This window comes from Cuculus canorus, chromosome 5, assembly GCF_017976375.1.
Source record: "Cuculus canorus isolate bCucCan1 chromosome 5, bCucCan1.pri, whole genome shotgun sequence".
Classification (NCBI taxonomy): domain Eukaryota; kingdom Metazoa; phylum Chordata; class Aves; order Cuculiformes; family Cuculidae; genus Cuculus; species Cuculus canorus.
Window position 1 is genome coordinate 13,676,484 of NC_071405.1, and position 18,002 is coordinate 13,694,485.

General features: G+C 42.0%; 1 protein-coding gene and 1 long non-coding RNA gene across 3 annotated transcripts in view; one reads left to right on the forward strand and one right to left on the reverse strand.

Annotated features, from left to right (window-relative positions):
- NAV2 (neuron navigator 2) overlaps positions 1-18,002 on the reverse strand; it is a 428,149-nt gene that overhangs the window by 230,047 nt on the left and 180,100 nt on the right. The gene's annotated exons all lie outside the window — the stretch shown is intronic.
- On the forward strand, positions 18-16,134 carry LOC128852237 (uncharacterized). The gene is made up of 3 exons (XR_008449958.1): positions 18-153; positions 11,327-11,377; positions 14,269-16,134. It is a non-coding gene; the product is annotated as an uncharacterized LOC128852237 (long non-coding RNA).

An 18,002-nucleotide genomic window follows, 5' to 3' on the forward strand; every position in this document is an offset into this window, starting at 1 on the left:
GGAAAGCTTGCGACCGGCTTCTTTTTGAAATTTGAAAAGAATTAAGGGGGGGAAAGGGTGCTTTCAAATCAAAACACCTGGAGATGACTCATTGTTCGTTGCTGTTCGGGAAAACTGCCGCTGCCAGCATCAACAGGAATTTGAATAAGCACAGTGAGTAATGCAGCCCTATTATAGCAACGCCCGGCGTGCTGCTGGTAGGAGCCTTTTCTTTCAGTGTCACAGGTTCCTCCCCGTGCGGCTCTGCGGATCCGTTACAGCCCCCACATCTCTCATTCCTCAGCAACTTGGCCCATTCTGCCCCTCTCTTCCTCTCTTATGAGACCTCATCTGGAGTATTGTATCCAGTTCTGGAATCCTTAGTGTAGGAAGGATATGGAGCTGTTGGAACAGGTCCAGAGGAGGCTACAAGGATGAACAGAGGGCTGGAGCACCTTCCATATGAGGACAGGCTGAGAGTTGGGGTTGTTCAGCCTGAAGAAGAGAAGGCTCCAAGGAGACCTTATAGTGACCTTCCAGTACCTGAAGGGGCTACAGGAAAGCTGGAGAGGGGCTGTGCACAAAGGTTTGTAGTGATAGGACGAGGGACAATGGGTATGAACTGGAGAGGGGCAGATTTAGACTAGACATAAGGAAGAATTTCTTCACCATGAGAGTGGTGAGGTACTGGCACAGGTTGCCCAGGGAAGCTGTGGCTGCCACATCCCTGGAGGTGTTCAAGGCCAGGTTGGATGGGCCTTGGGCAGCCTGATCCAGTGGGAGGTGTCCCTGCCCACGGCAGGGGAGTGGAACTAGATGATCTTTAATGTCCCTTCCACCCCAAACTATTCTATGATTCGATGATTCTATGATTTTAGAGAGGTGCATCTTCCCCCTCTCTGCTCACAGAGCACCATCCTGGACCACGGAGGATTATCAGCATGGAGAGGTGCCTGCAGGCTCCTAAGGGGCTCTTAACACGGTGACGTATAGTGCCACAACTCCTCATTTTCAGGCTTTGAGCGAGGTGAGGGTGCCTCAGAATAATGTTCACAAAGCCAACAGGAAACATGGAAAAGGAGAATGCATTTTAAATCACATCCTTGTCACAGCCCCAGGAATCACATTATTTCTCTGATTATTTCTCTTTATTCTCATTTCACCCACCGCCTGAAGGCAGAACCCTTGCACCATCACCTGGGTGGCAGGGACAGGATCCATCTCAGCAAGCAGAGAGGAGAAATGAACCTACCTTTGAAATGTTTGAAATACACTCTGTGTGAGAGTCCAGCCTACCAAGCTACTTGGCAGGACAGTGGAAGCACAGCCCCACCACCCTGCCCCATCCATCCAGCAAGGAATGCTCAGAGGAGGAAGGCCAAAGCACACTCGGCCACCCATTTCCAGAGAAGCTGGGTCCTGCCTATTTGGCATCCTGACTTTTGGGAAAGTTTTAGATGTGCAAACCCTGGGTGCTTACATATGAGACTCAGAAAAATGAAGCATTTCTGGATCGGAAGCGTCTCCAGGATTAGGCAGCAGAATTAGGATAGCATTTTAGGAAATGGAAATCAGATGAGACCCATGTGTTGGATCCTTATGTGGATGTCATCTTAAATCACCTCTCCAGGGTTACATAGCAAGTGGCAGAAATGGAAATTAGAAGTCAGGACTTGTTCTGCTCATTTATGAAGTGCTAGTCTACCTCAACATCACAATGTAAACCAGTCTGTCTCAACTAACAGAATACTGTTTCCGAAGACATTACCTGTATTACGTGAGTTTTTGTGCTGTTGCTGTGTGCAGTCTGCCCTCTCCCTTTCTCAGCACGGGCCCCTGATTGCATAACTCAATGCTCCACAGTGCACATGAAGTGCAGGCATAGAGGGCAACGAAGCTGGTGAAGAGTCTGGAACACGAGTCTTATGAGGAGCGGCTGAGAGAACTGGGATTGTTTAGCCTGGAGAAGAAGATGCTGAGGGGAGACCTTATCTCTCTCTACAACTACCTGAAAGGAGGTTGTAGCGAGGTGGGTGTTGGTCTCTTCTCCCAAGCAACAAGTGATAGAATGAGAGGAAATGGCCTCAAGTTGTGCCATGTGTGGTCTAGATTGTCTATTAGAATAAAATTCTTGAAATTCTTTAATATTCTAACAAAAGAGTAGTGAAGCATTGGAACAGGCTGCCCAGGGAAACAGTGGAATCTCCATCTCTAGAGCTGTTTTAAAAACATGTAGACATAGCACTTCGGGATGTAGTTTAGTAGGCATGGTGGTGGGTGACGGTTGGACTTGATGATCTTAGAGGTCTTTTCCAACCTTTATGATTCTATGATTCACTAGTGTTTTGGTTGTTGCTGGGACTTTTCAGCACATCTGCTTTCACATACACCAGCTCCGCAGGCTGCTTTGTATTAACTTGAAGAGGGTAATTTGTTTATTTGTTATTTTTATGAGTGACTGCTTTCACCATGGTCTCTTTATCCACCAGTCTCACACTGGAAACTGCACATCTCGGTTCATCCAAGTCACTGAGAAAGGTCTTCTAATGTTTACTCCCCTGTCATAGCACCACTCACAGTATCAGCTTAAACACAACTATATAGAAAATATCAAAGCCCAACAACTCCATGAAGAAAGTCAGATTTACCATATGAAAGGCCTGGTAGTTATGGATGCAGAAATGTGTCAAACGCTCTGATACTATTTCCATTGTTCACTGCTGAAAACTCAGCCTTGCTTGCTAAAAGCAGGTTGGGCTGAAGCACGGAAAACTTGACACAGATCCAAGTCTGAAAACAAGGCTAATTTTAGGCCTGTAATAAAATATAGTAATGTTTAAAAGCTATTAGAAGATCTAACTGACAGCTTTATGTTCTGTTCTTCACTTACACGTTTTATGAGGTTCAGGCCACCAATCCCAGATGCACAGAACTTGCCAGTTTTTGTTGTTCTGTTTTCATCTTGGAAAACTGGCTAGGTTACAAGATACCAAAACAGACACAAAATTAATTTAAGCAAAAGAAAAGGATTACTTTCATTGGTGTTCTAACAATTATTGAATCTGATCCTTTGATGACAGTGGATTGAATATTCCTCAGCTAGAGGAAACTACTTTATTTCTTGGTGTGCAGTCCTGCCCGCTGAAGTGAAGATGATCTCTTGTGGATACAGTCAATCTATGTTCCCGCCAGTTGTTGTGCTGAATCCATATAACAAGGTCCCCTTCTTTACCAAAACTTAATGTGAATTCCTAATAACGCATCTGAAGAGTGGCCTAGAATTACTGCTTCTCTTATGGCTTCAGTAAAAAACAGCTATTTCAGAGAAAGGTTTGCACTAATAATTCGTTGCCATCTAATACCTGGGGTTTTGTTATGCATATTTTACACTACAGCATAATGCCAGTGCAACACACCGTACTGTATCCAGTGGCAATGCAGCCATAGCATGAGGTCATTAATTGTTAATACATCACATTACAGGCTCTCTCTGCTAAGATAACCAACATCAGTTTTGGTCTATCTTTGGAAGTAAGTATTTTTTAAAAGAAAATATTTGATTTTACCTGTTAATAAGGCTAGGATTTTTAGAAGAAACTACTTCTCGTGAAGAGTCAGTGGGGTCTGGGAACCTAACTTCCTTATCTTTCTTTAAAAGCTGAATTAGTTTTCCCTTTCCCTGTTTTGAGTCAACCAAATGTCTTTATCTGAGCTATAAGTAATATGAAAAAGCAGGCAAATTATCTAAACAAAAAGCAAGAGTTTCATTCCTTCCTGTCACAAACGTTGGATAAGCCACTAACTAGGGGCACATTCCCTTGCAGCCTTAGGTTTGATGAGTATCTTTTCCTGAATAGTCACAGCATCCCCCCCCTTATCTGCCTGTAGTCATACATCCACCCACTCCCCAGCTGGGTGAACACACAGAGAAAAATGCTATAAACAAGCACTTTACTTCCCTGCTAGGAAAAAAACAAACACACAAAAAGCCCTAGTGACTTGGCTTACAGGACTGAGTTTTAAGCTCAGGAGATGCCATTGCTCAGGATTCAAGCTGTGGCTGCTTAGCACGATGTAGTACCTTTTCAAGTGCCAAGGCTCTGGTGTGGAGAACCAGCTTAATATTCTCACGAGTGAGCAGACTCATGTGAACCAGAGACCTTAAAACATCAGCAGAAACTGCTTGAATACTCTGTAGTTCAAGAGCTTGTAGGCAAGTCAGCACGTTGCCCCCCAAAAAGCCAGTAAACCGAACAAAAGCCAGGGCTGACTGCTCTTGAACAGATAATCTTTATGAATGAGATTAATGCTTCTGGAACAGTAAAACTATTGAAGCTGCCTTCATCATTCATACACTATCAATTAACAACCAAGTAGGTTCTCTAGACCCAAGTGGAAAGGAAATGCTTATATGGATTATTGCGTGTAGGCAATGCAAGTAAAATTAAAAGCTTTATGAAATGTAGCAAAGGATCACGGAAGGAGACCTTCCTTTCAACTTTGTGGTTAATATCCATCCTCAGTGAAGCCAAATGTTACATTAGGGTAAGTGGAAAAACTGTGTAAAATTATAATATCAATTAGAACACCTCGTTAACTGGTCTGGTGAATCAGAACTGCTGATGGAACTAAACTCAAGGCTTGAAAATACTTCAATCAATGCTATCCTTGCCTTTTAGGCATTACAGATCTATCTCAAATCTCCCAGAAAACTGATTTAAGCCAAGATGAATATTCCTAAAATGTACTGTCAATATCAAAAGGCTTAATTGTTCTTACAAAACCATTCTCATCAAACTTTACTACTGCCAGGCGACCAGCTGTCCTATAGACTGTGGGCATGTTCAGCCTTGGCTCAGCTCCATCGACTTAAGTGAAGTTATGATAGGAATAAATATGGACCTATTTTTGGTACTGCAGGCATTTTGCACATTCACATCCATCTTTTGTCCCTGATCAGAGTGTCAAATATATAAAAGCCTGATCCCGTCTACAGAGTTACATTGCCATTTCATAAAACAACCCAAAAAGGTGTAAATGGGACCAAGCTCCTAATTTTTGTGTTCCCACAACAGGAACAATAAAGGTTAGAAAAGGGGAATGTGGGTAGAAGCATTATATAATCTGGCATCCTCTCACCATAGCAATTATAATCTGTACATGTGAGTTCTTTATATAGATCAGAGAGGAAATGAGGAAACCTTGGTTCTGTTCCCAGTTCTTTTCACAGAAATCTTGTCTGCAGTACACTAATTCTGATCTAAAATCCCTTTTGTAATCCCCTGACACGTTTCTAATTCACACTGGGTTTAATTCCACCTCATTTTGTAAGTGTCATGTTTTAACAAATACACAAGCTAAGGTCCACCTGGACAAGAACACTCATTACACTCATTTTCAGAAGATATGTAAAAAGTTTAACTCGCTACACTAGTGATACAGGCAGATACTTTTGCATGGTGACATAAAATGGTACCATTTTAAATGAGCATCTTCTGAATGATGCCGGCATTTAATCCTGTTCCTGCACCAGAACACTTCATGGTTTTGTAATGTAAGCATGAACAGTAGGAGCTGGCATCATGACTGCACTGAAATAATTTTCCCATCTCGTTTCAGACGAGTTTGGTTTTTGTTTTTTTTTATTTCATGATACATTTATCATTGGACTACATGGCCAGCATTTTACATAAATCTTATTCTGGTGGTGCTTCACTGAAAAGTTACCTAAGTTTCTGTTGTCATTAGAAATGCCTTTTGATCCACATCTTTGATTTCACTATGTTTCCATCCTTTTTGGCTCTGTAGCCATATCAGTATCTCAGAATCTAATAAAAATTGGGCTCAGGTGGCTGGAGACAGACACACTGACAGGGGTCTGTCAACGGCTTTGAAAAGGTCCATCTCTGACTTTGCATGTCAAGTTCATTCCTCAGTCTTAAACTCATCAGGAACAGAAGCAAAAGGGATGAAGAATGCAAGAGCTTATTTCAATTAGTGCTTTCTGCTGTGTTGTAAGATTTAGATGCATATCGTATGTCTATACTGTAGTCACAGCAGTGACCACTCTGTAAAACATGTTCACTTGAATAATCTTTACGAGCCTAACAGAGTAGTCTTGTCATGCCAACCTATATCTCACCTTGACTTACATATCTCTTAATATCTGTGACCATAAGAAGAGACATCATCTTTCCATGCCACTAACAGCACCTGGAATAAATATTTCAATACCATTTTAGAAAGATGCTTTCAAATCACGTCTTCCCAACAGGGATGTGCATCTAGGTGTTCTTAATCTATTCATGTGTCCTTTGTTTCCACAAGGTTAATAGTACTAGCTCCTATATTATTTTATGCCTGATTTGACATTGCCTGTGGCTTCATATAGTTGGAAAAGCAAAGAAAACATCTGTGACTAATGAGAATATCACAGAAGGAGGATGATGATGATCCAAATACCATAAACTACTCTTGACTTTGAGAACCATCAAGTTAAGATGAAATATGAAGAAGAGCACCTAAAAAAAATGCTCTCTTCCCTGTGCTGCTATTCTCACTGCCTTCTCAAGAAGTGGCAGGGAAAAAAATTCCACTACTTAGAAGCTAACAATCTCACATCATCAGGTAGTCACCTTCTGTAACCTCACTGTCCCTTACTGGCACATTTCAGAGACACCTGCTCCATCATCTGAAAGAATCGTCAGAGCCTAAAGGTCAAAGCCATCTGAGAAGCAGATGGGAAGAAAAGGCTATATTTCAAAGCCTTTTTTTCAGCTGGATCTGCTTAAGCATTCCAACCCAGCCTCAGCTGCCACCAGTCTCTCCCACATCAGCAGTTTTGAACAAACACAAATTGGCCAGATTATCATTAAGCAACTTAAGCTATTTTGTAAAGAGCAAAGTATCACTATTCACACTAAATGGTGAGAGTCAGATTTTCTCCTACTCTAAATCAATGCGGTCTCTCTACAGCCAACATTAGAATTTGACTTCCAAATTGGAAGTATTTAGCAAAATCTTCTTTAGATAACTATTCCAATCAGATACTACACTCACATTATCTCCTTTCCCATCAGCACACATTACCAATCAATTTGTATTAAAGAAATTCGCTTGAATTCTGAGCCCACGCATCCATTTCAGCTGATGATGCACAGTGCAGTTCCGCAGTCATGGAAGTAGTGCATGCAGTGCTCACCAACTGCCAACTATATATCAGAGAACAACAAATATCACCCCACACTTGCAGGCTTTGCCAAGTACACTTCACAACCAAAGTCTGCAGGCAGCCGTTCTTCTTAGAACAAAAAAACACGAGCATTCCCAGAGGGCAACCATTCAGGAGCTGTTCGCTGCTGGAGGTCACCTGCAGTGCACCATATAATGTCACAGTGATTAATTGCGATGTTCCAAACAGCAGCTATTTCTGAAGGTGTTACCAGAAAAAAAAAAATCATATATAAACCTAGATTGTTCATAATGATATAAAAGGGAACAAAAAAAGTGTTTAACACCATGGCCCAATATGAATTTCCCTACTTCCATAGCTCCTCTAAAGAAAGATTAGTCTTGATTTGATGTTTATGGAAAATAAAAGCACATCCTTAGAAGCTAAAATTGGGGTACACCAATTCTTAAGACAAAAAATTCAGTAAAACTTCTTCAGATTTACACAGACGTAAGTCAACATTCAGCTCAACAGCCATGACCATTCTTGAGAGCCCATGTCCAAAAAAACCAGTTTGCCATCACCATCTCTAAGGTGGCCATGTACCACAAGGCAATTTGACCATAAACTGTGGAAGAACAACAGAAAGTACTAATTCATATTGTATTTAAGAATCAAATGTACATTTGAGGGAGAGGTTAGCCGTACCTGCCAAATATCACACTTGGGTTTAAACCAGCTTCAAAGATCACTTTGCAAGGAAATGTACAGGGAACAGTTATTCTTTAATCTCTCTATTAATCTGACACAGAATAATCAAAACTAAAGTGCTGCAGGGCCACCACAGAGCCTCACGCATGGCAGTATCAAGCTTCCCTTCTCCAATTTCCTTATATTTCCTTTGTTCTCTCATTCTCCCGCTAGCAAACTGATAACTAACCCTCCTACTGTTTTAATACTGATTTTCTCAAGCTTTCATAACATCCACCACTCAAATATGGCATAAAAAAACCTGAATGTTGTCCTAGTTTTTTCTTTTATACCAAAACAAAGGAGGTTCCCAGTGTAATGATTAATGACATGTTTGTTGCCTTAAACAGCTTTGATATTTCAACATTTAATCAACTTTACTTTTTTAAGGTGGCGGGACATTATTCCATCCTAAGGTCTTCTGCCACTCTGAATTTTACTCATGATGCTGCAATGAACTCAAACTGTTTAAAGCTACAGTCTAAAGCCCTAACAACATTGCATTTACCTTATGCATCCCAGCACATGATATTTAATAATATGCTCTCAGTGTCTGGAATATAATATGCTGCATCACTCTAAGGAAGATCTGAATGATGTTTAGCTTTGGAAGACAAATAGCAAACATAAAGAATAACACTGAGAGAGATTTTTTCTGTATTTTATATTTCCTCTCGCCACTTCAGAAATAAGATCATTGCAAAATAACATTTTTTTTCAGATAGATGAAATTTAGTTGATCTTCTGTGTGCAGAGAGACCTTTATGAGAATTAACATTAGGTTTGTTTATTCCAGCAGTGAAACAACCTGTATTCAAGCTAGTCCAAGATTAAAAAAAAAAAAGACAACTGCCTGGAAACTCAAATAATTCCTGTAAAAGCAGTAGTAGTCAATCATTTCTGTCACAGCATTAGTGTATTATTGGCTGTTGGCAAATGGGTCAACTTGTTCGAGGCAAAGTACTTATCAGATGCTCTGTTCCCTTCTATCCTGGTTGGCACATGAAACGACTACGTTACAGATGCTGAAAGAGATGCTGCTGAATTTCAAAATGCATCCATCTGTTTAACTTCCTAAAATTACTTTAAAGTGTTGGATACAATAAACACATCTGCTACCTCAGCATATTAAAAACATCATCTGGAAAATAACTGGCAAATTGTAAACCTTTTCAGATAGCAATCCACGATGAAGTTCCAATGCACATGTAACATCTGTTCCACCTTCAATTATACCTCAAGGCTTTGCACCTCTGGCTTCCTGAAGAATCGAGGCAAGTCCTGACCTTAGTCATAACTATCTCTCTATCTCCTTATCTCACTGTTAGAGCTTCTTTAGGAAAGCGTCACTGGGCATCCATCCGTTCAACCTTGTCACACTCCTTAAAGAGCAGATACTACACTTACTCTCAAACACGATCCAGTATGGAGCCATACGAGTCCATTTGTTAACAGAAGGCCTTCAGACAAACCCCCCCACTGGCACCACGGTGAAAAGGAGTTGTAATGAGCCAGTCAGGTATAGGAGGTAACAACTGCATTTCTGAGAGGTAAAACAATGTTAATTTTAATTCAGAAGAAACTATTCTACTCTTATTATCCAAACCGGAGTGAGTTCAGTGAAGGTCAGCAGGATGGTCAGTCCTTAAGCACTTAACCTGGGAGGAGAGGCTGAGGAACAAGACTTGTCTCACCTGGAGAAGGGATGGCTTTGGGGGCATGTAGCAGCAGACCTTGCTGCCTATGGGGAAGTTATCGAGAAGATAGAACCAGGCTTTACACTGCGGTACCCGAAGGGAGGACAAAAGAACACAGCCATAAATTGCAACCAGAAGTTCAGATTGGGTACAAGGAGAATCTTTCACTATAAGGACAGTGAGGCAGCAGCACAGGCTGCCCAGAGAGGTTGTGCAGTCTCTGTCCTTAGATGTTTCCAAGGCTCAGATGGATAAAGCCTTGAGTAACATGGTTTGATCTCATAGCTGACTCTGCTTTGAACAGAAGGTTAAACTAGAGACCTCCTGAGGGTCCACCTGATCCGAATTAAAATAGTAAAAAAAATCAGGATCCACTGGAAGAACTTAGAGTGGAAATCAGCTATAAACACTAATCTGGTCCATCACAAGAAAATGCTCAGGCAGAAGGTCCGGCAGAAGATTCCAGTAAAAGAAATTTTGGAGAGAATATCGTAGCACATGATTAAGTGTGATTTTTCTTTCAGTTCTTCTCCTACATCTCTCACAAACATGAACATGGTATTACTTTGTGTTATGTGAACAGATGCTTACATTTGCAATTTACATTAACCTAGTCTGCATTAACAGTGATTTCGTCAGCAAATGCCAACCACAAAGGATTTTTTTCACTCCAGGGCAGAATGTATGTGTAAACTGCAGCACCAGGACATCCCCGCAAGTTCCTTTGCTACCCACTGAATTCTCAGTTATAGTCTTAAGGTATCTTGATTTCACTTGCAGAGTGCAGGCAGAGACCTGGCATAACATAAGAGAGGAAACACAGAAGTGTCTTCCAAGGATCAGTGGCCACCAGAAAGACTGGCAGGAATGCAGCGAGATACTGGAGACCACCCCCAGGGAGTCTGCCACATCCACCTGAGAGGCAAGTAAAAAATCCAAGAAGGGTGCTCTGGCTAAATGCACATGTAGCATGGTTGAGACAGTCATTCAGTAACAGAAATTCGTATTTGATACATGATATTAAAGCAAGACCTTTGAAATGCATCACTTAGCAACAGCACTAACACTGTTCCATATGTAGATAAATGTGAAACAAAATTTTCTTTGCTGTAAATAGCTTGTGCAATTAATAGTAGCGAGCTGTTCCTGTCTTTTTCCAGTTACAGACTCAAGATTAAATGGCATTAAGTTACCTCACGCAGTTCTGGACCACCTAATGTTAGAAGAGCAATTTGAAGATGAGCTGTTGCTCCTAATTACCAGAATTAAAAACTGAAATGGCAATGCTCACTTTTAAGAGCAAGATGATTTCTTTTATCAGGCATAACTTTCCATTGCTCTCCCCTGCCATCACTTTCATCTGAGGATTCCTGCACTGAAACTTTTAACACAGAAATGCCATCATTTCAGAACACTTTGGGTCACCATTTTGGGCTTTTCAAAATAAACTAATTTATTTATCCTTTGCTAATTATCATAGAATCCACAGAGTCATTAAGGTTGTAGAAGACCTCTAAGATCATCCAGTCCAAATGTCAGCCCAACACCACTGTGTGTACTAAACTATGTCCCAAAATGCCAAGTCTACATTTTTGAACACCTCCAGTGATGGAGACGCCACCACTTCCCTGTGCAGCTTCTTCCAACATTTGACCAAATTACCCTTTAGTCCTTTTGCATAGATACAAAATATTTGTCTTTCAATTTGTCTTTTCTTTTTCATTTTCAGACAGCTACATCTGCTTCCAAAATCATTGTCGTGTTTCCACCATGGTGACAGGTAAAAAAATTCTTCTGGACAGCGTCACTGCTAGCACAACAACAAGAAATAACAACTGTGTATGCATATGGATGTGTGAGCATGCACACGTGTTCTGAGCTGAATAAAAATGTGGTGATGTCTAATTTGGCCCAAGAAAACCATAACAGCATTTCTACATAAACAGGAAAAGGTTCGACACTATTTGCAACACAGCACCACGAAGCCAATTCTGATTTCTCTTCCATTGTGCTGAACTGGCATTTCCAATTCAAAAGAGTCATTAGCATACCGTATAAAAACCAGAGCGCAAGCAAATACCAAAGCTTTACCCTTGCATTAGGAAAGATCAATGAGAATTCATTGCTGTTAAGCCCACTATGAGCACACTGAGAGTGCTGGGATAGGCAGCACTGTGCCTACACCACTTGTGCTGTTCATAGGAGGCTTCAGACCCCTCCAGGGGATAATTAAATATCAGGAATAATGTTTATAAACACCATCATTAATTTATTTAAGCTGACTGAGATTTCCAACTCTTTCCCTCTTTCTCAGCTGCTGATAGTTTTGTCAAATTTTAATAACCTAGTATGAAGCACAGAATGCCAGAGCACACCTCAGGCTGGAAATTCTGGACTGTTTTATCCAAAGGTAGAACATTACATCATTACTCAACAACATATGAAAACACCAGCAACTTTGCTTTAACAAGCTCTGGCACTCCGGAGCTTTAAACAAGCAACACACAGTTAGGCAAGATAATGATGTCTGTGTCAGAAATAATTTTAACATGGTTTCTCTGAAAACACAACAGCACAGACAATTTAAATTTCATCTCATTTTACACGTGCTCCAGAAGAACATTTAAATTCTGCCGCTAAGATCAGCAAGCCCATCCTCCTGAACGTTTCCCCTATGTGATGCACGAGCATGGGTGCTGCTTGGGCATCAGACTCCCAGCTGAACTGAGCATCCTCTAGGCCAGAAGGACTCGAACAAACAACCTTCTCTGTAATCAGCATTTTGAGTAGCTGTATGTAAAAATATCTCTCCTTCCAGTAGTGCCAGCAACATTCCCATTGCTTCACAAATCATAGAATCATAGAATCACTAGGTTGGAAAGGACCTACTGGATCATCAAGTCCAACCATTCCCATCAATCCCTAAACTATGCCCCTCAGCACCTCATCCACCTGTCCCTTAAACACCTCCAGGGAAGGTGACTCAACGACCTCCCTGGGCAGCCTCTGCCAGTGCCCAGTGACCCTTTCCATGAAAATTTTTTTCCTGATGTCCAGCCTGAACCTCCCCTAGCGGAGCTTGAGGCCATTCCCTCTTGTCCTGTCCCCTGTCACTTGGGAGAGGAGTCCAGCTCCCTCCTCTCCACAACCTCCTTTCAGATAGTTGTAAAGAGCAATAAGGTCTCCCCTCAGCCTCCTCTTCTCCAGGCTAAACAACTCCAGTTCCCTCAGCCACTCCTCGTAAGACTTGTTCTCCAGCCCCCTCACCAGCTTCGTTGCTCTTCTCTGGACACGCTCCAGAGCCTCAACATCCTTCTTGTGGTGAGGGGCCCAGAACAAATGCTACAAATGACAACACCGCCTGTGTCTAACTCAAAAGCTGAGTTGGACCACAGCAGAATGAGCAAAGGCAGGAATCTAATGAGAGGGGAACATAATGAGGCTCAAGGAGAGAACCTGTAAGTGGAGCTGAGAGCATAGACTATGGAACAACATGGAGATGCACGCTAATTGCAAAGAGAAATGTCTGAAGATCGGAGCCAACAATGGGAACAGGATCATAGAATCATAGAATAGTTAGGGTTGGAAAGAACCTTAAAGATCATCCAGTTCCAGCCCCCTGGTGATGGGCAGGTACACCTCCCAATAGATCAGGCTGCTCAAGGTCCCATCCAACCTGGCCTTGAACACCTCCAGGGATGGGGCAGCCACAACTTCCCTGGGCAACCTCTTCCACTGTCTCACCACTCTCATGGTGAAGAAATTCCTCCTTATATCAAGCCTAGGACCAGGATGAACACCCAGGTGTGAAAAACAGATAAAATACTGTACAGTGTATGCTCCCTAATCAGGTTCATATTTTATGCACAGTGTTAGTAAAATACATGTTAGTAAAATTCCCAATGTTTTGGTCTCTTATTATGTCATCCCTGCAATATACCAGATCTCATCCCGAGATGAGGTGAAGGTACATTACTGCCAGGACAGTTATTTAGGTATTACACAGATCAGAACCCAAGAGGAAAAATCCACAGAGGTTGGGAAGAGATAGAATTTTGTGTTTAGAAAATAATTTTGCCAAGTACAGTAAATAAAACATACTGTTCTTTCTTAATAAAGCATACTATTCAATAACTGTGTGCTAACTCACTGCTGTATAAGGCCGACACAAGAAAAACAGTATATGATCATACCCTTAAAAACTGCATCATCATGGCAAGAAGACTTCATGTCACAAATACAAAAGCAGTTACCTGGGACATCTTGCTCCCAGCATTTCCTAAACTTTGTATGCTTAACCTACGTATTTCAGCAACACTAATATTCTTTTAACACTTTTTTTTGTGGTTGTTAAAGATATTTCATATTGTTTCCAAATGTATTTTGGACAGTATATCAAAGAACTTCAGACACTTGCACATTCACAGTTACCTGAGAAGTCACCAGGACTGTATACAGCCCACACTGTCCACCCCTATAGCCTGTCCAACCCTTTCAGCACAGACGAGATGCATGCCCCTCTCTGGTAATCATCCCAACATAGGCACGCCAGCAACTTTAAGGCACCCATCATCTTACAGCCCATAAGTCCCACACGCATGCCTCTCTCCCTCTCTAAGGTCATCATCTTACAGTGATGCTGGGCTAAGTTCCACACACTTCTTTTTCCAGGGAAGCAGCAGGCACGAGACCAGCTCTCACGACCATATATCTGAACGGAGCGAGGACATATTATCAGCTCAGCTAGGATCATCACCCAGCAGTGCAAAGACACCAGCTGTAAAAGGCGCGCTCCAGCGACCATCACACCTTTTGCCGCAACTTCCCTCCGTCAACCCACAGCCAAGCCTTTTCCACACGTACATACAATGTCACCTGCAAATGGGTCACCAAACCCCTGACCCAGTCCCAGCAGCAGCCAGGCCTGCTCCACATGACAGCCTGGCATCCAGTCAGCCCGGCTTGGCAGTCGCATCTGGCACCGGCTTCCTGAACAGCGAGCAGGCGGGGGAACAAATAGCAGATGGCTTTCCCTATCTCCACAACAATTTAATCACAGCGGTCTTGACGACACTGACGTGCTCCATGCCATCTACAGCGCCTCACCAGCCACGCTGCAAGGTGAGCAAGCTGCTCTTTTCCAAGGGCAGCCCTTGCAACTGGCCAGGCTCAAGAAGTGTTTTGAGAGTCTGTAGCCAGGACACAAGCTAGATTTATTCAACTTATTCACAGAATCATAGAATCACCAGGTTGGAAAAGACCTCTTGGATCATCGAGTCCAACCATTCTTATCTGCCTTTAAACCATGTCCCTGAGCACGCCCATCTACCCGTCTTTTAAATACCTCTAGGGATGGTGACTCCACCACCTCCCTGAGCAGCCTCTGCCAGTGCCCAATGACCCTTTCTGTGAAAAATTGCTTCCTGATATCCAGTCTGAACCTCCTCTGGTGCAGCTTTAGGGCATTCCCCTTGTCCTGTCCTCTGTCACCTGGGAGAAGAGCCCAGCTCCCTCCTCTCTACAACCTTCTCTCAGGTAGTTGTAGAGAGAAATAAGGTCTCCCCTCAGCCTCCCCTTCTCGAAGCTAAAACAACACTTATTCAATGTGTCCCTGCCCATGGCAGGGGGGGGATGGAACTAGATAATCTTTAAGGTCCCTTCCAACCCGAATTATTTTATGATTCTATGAACTTGAACTTCAAAATGAGAACAGAGCGAGACAGATCTGACAAGTTCAGGAAAAACGAAAAGCACTTTAGGAGAGTTGTGACACTGGAAGTCAGGAGCATGGCATGAGTGCCCAGCGCTGCACCAGGCTCCCCTGCAAATGTAGGCAAGCTGACCTTACAGCTTGGCAAATGCCTCAAACAGGGTTTCCCAAAATAGAAACAAGCAAAATTATTTGCTACTTTGGAAATGTATGACTTTGTTTTCTTTTTCTATGAACTGCAAAACCAGATAAACGTGTCTTCACACTGTCCAAGGAAATGTGACAGCTATGTTAACAGGAGGCCCTCAGATACTGAGATGTTACCAGAAAGAGATTTCATTGACACATGGACATAATCTCCGCTGCTGTCGTTAGTGCTGATCTGTGTTTGTGTAACATAACTAAAAAGCCAGTCTCCTCTGCATTAAAGGGTACATGGAGATCTCTTTTTTACATCTGATATGTGGACAAATCCAAAGGAAGAGAGAGCTGGTACTCCTGGGCAAAGGTGGCAATTGTTCTCCTAGTAAAGAACAGAAGCTATGAAATGTGGCGTGTTTTACCAGGCTCACTTTGAATTAGGAAACAAACTCAATAACGTTTAAATTGGTCAAGTTTTGGGCTCCTTCGCAAGACAAAACTAAAAAGCCCAGAGCACCACAGTTAATTTTATTTTCCCTGATGGGTAGAGCAAACATCAGTTCTTTAGGTTACACTACAAACAAGGGTTCTTTAACGTATCTAGGAACTTGTACACATGGGTGCAGCAGCAGCAGTTAAACAAACCAGCCAGAAATATTTCCAAACACAACAGGGGAGCAGGTTGAAGGGTGGGTAAAGAGCCAAAGTTTGAAACTGGAAAAGATAAAACCATTGGAAAAATAAACTTCGGGAGGTGTAAACAAGCTAATGAAGAGTAGAAATAAATTAATAGCTTGTATATACACACAAATATATAAAAATCAATCTAAAATAACAGCTTTCACTTTTGATGTGAACGTCTGTTTCAATTTCATGTTTATGGCACTGCAGAGTCCCAAACAAATTAGATGAAAAGTGGCGAGGTTCATGCAGATAACATTGTTGAGGGAAGGAAGAAATACAGGAAGGTATTGTTTATCTTTCCTTTTACTGTCAGTATTTTGATTCCCTGTACCATAAACAGAAGGGTGAGGGAACTCTAATGCCATTTACTACTTTGCAAACTTAGTTTTGTTCCCCTGATCCAAAAAACCACAAACTGTTCCTCCTCCTTTCCCTCTTATACCTTACCTCCTACAGTCAGAGCACAACAGGCAGCAGTTTCCAATGTATGAGTGTACAGGCACACACATGTGAACCATTGTGTGGCAGAGCTCTGCTAGGAGCAGATAATTACAGCAAATAAGAGGCATCTCCGAATATAACAATATGGAAGCAAATTCAATTGCTAAGGCTGAAAATGGTTCTCAAAAACAAAGAAGCAGACACATTAGAGCAATCTTTCATACTTGTATAAAATCAGTAATTGAGTCATGGACAGGGTAAAGCCTGGGCACACAAAGAAAGATTACAAGTCAGAGCTGGAAACTGTCCCAATGGTCCCATATTTCAGCTCCCTCTTTGCTTGCTATTCTTCCCACTCAGGGTTTCAGCATGGCACCAAAGCTCATTATTAGTCTGTAATCAAGCCCATTAGAGCTCTTGAATTCAACCTGAAGCCTGTACTCAGTGAAACCTGGCGAGGCAGCAGTAATGATCCCCTTTGAATAATCAGAGTATTGCTCCATAAGAAGCTGATAGGAAATGGTCCCTTTGTGCCAAGGGGTCTGCAAAAGGGCTCACTTGGGAGAAAATGTTACCTTACACACTACAAATACATGAAAATAAGATTAGAGGCAACTGTTGTGGCAGCAATTAGCTTACCCTGTCAATACACACCCTCTCACTCTGCCCAGATTTTTAGCTCACTAGTGACTCAGACATTGCCAAATCTCCTAGTTCTGTGCATTTCCTGTCCACTTCTCTTATCCAATGACTGCCCTCATCCTCACCTGACTTCACTTTTGCTATCAGATATATATATCAGGATCTAGCATCCTTCCAGTATTTGTAACTGATGCAGAACAGGTTGGCTTGTTCACTGTCCTAGCTGAATTCTACGACATTGCAGCAAGTGTTCGTCAGGAGCAATATTATCACAAAGGCAGGTGTTTGAAGCACCTCCACTAAAAATTAAATGTAGTCACTTTTTTATGTTAACAGCTGCTCTACCACATATTATTAGTAATCCCAAGCATTCTGTAAGATAACTGTCTTCATTCATTACTTCTAGTAAGTAAGAAGTCACTGAGTAGGACAGAAAGAACATTTTTCACATTGGTTTGGATATTTAATACAGTTATTTCTTTAGTAGGATATCCCTGCCCATGGCAGGGGTGTTGGAGCTAGATGATCTTTAAGGTCCCTTCCAACCCTAACTATTCTATGATTCTATGATTTCCCAGGTAACCCTGTGGTTATTTTTATTTGTATCATGTGTAGTTGCCTTAGCCATGAGTGAAGACCCAAAGCTGGTGCCCACTATAAAGTAGCTGTTACAATATGCATGAGAGGCATGAAGACACTGAAAAATGTGACTACTAGCCATGAAGCTACTGATGGGCAAAGTATAGTGTGCTTCCTAATGGAAAACAGAAGGTGTCAGCGTGCTGGT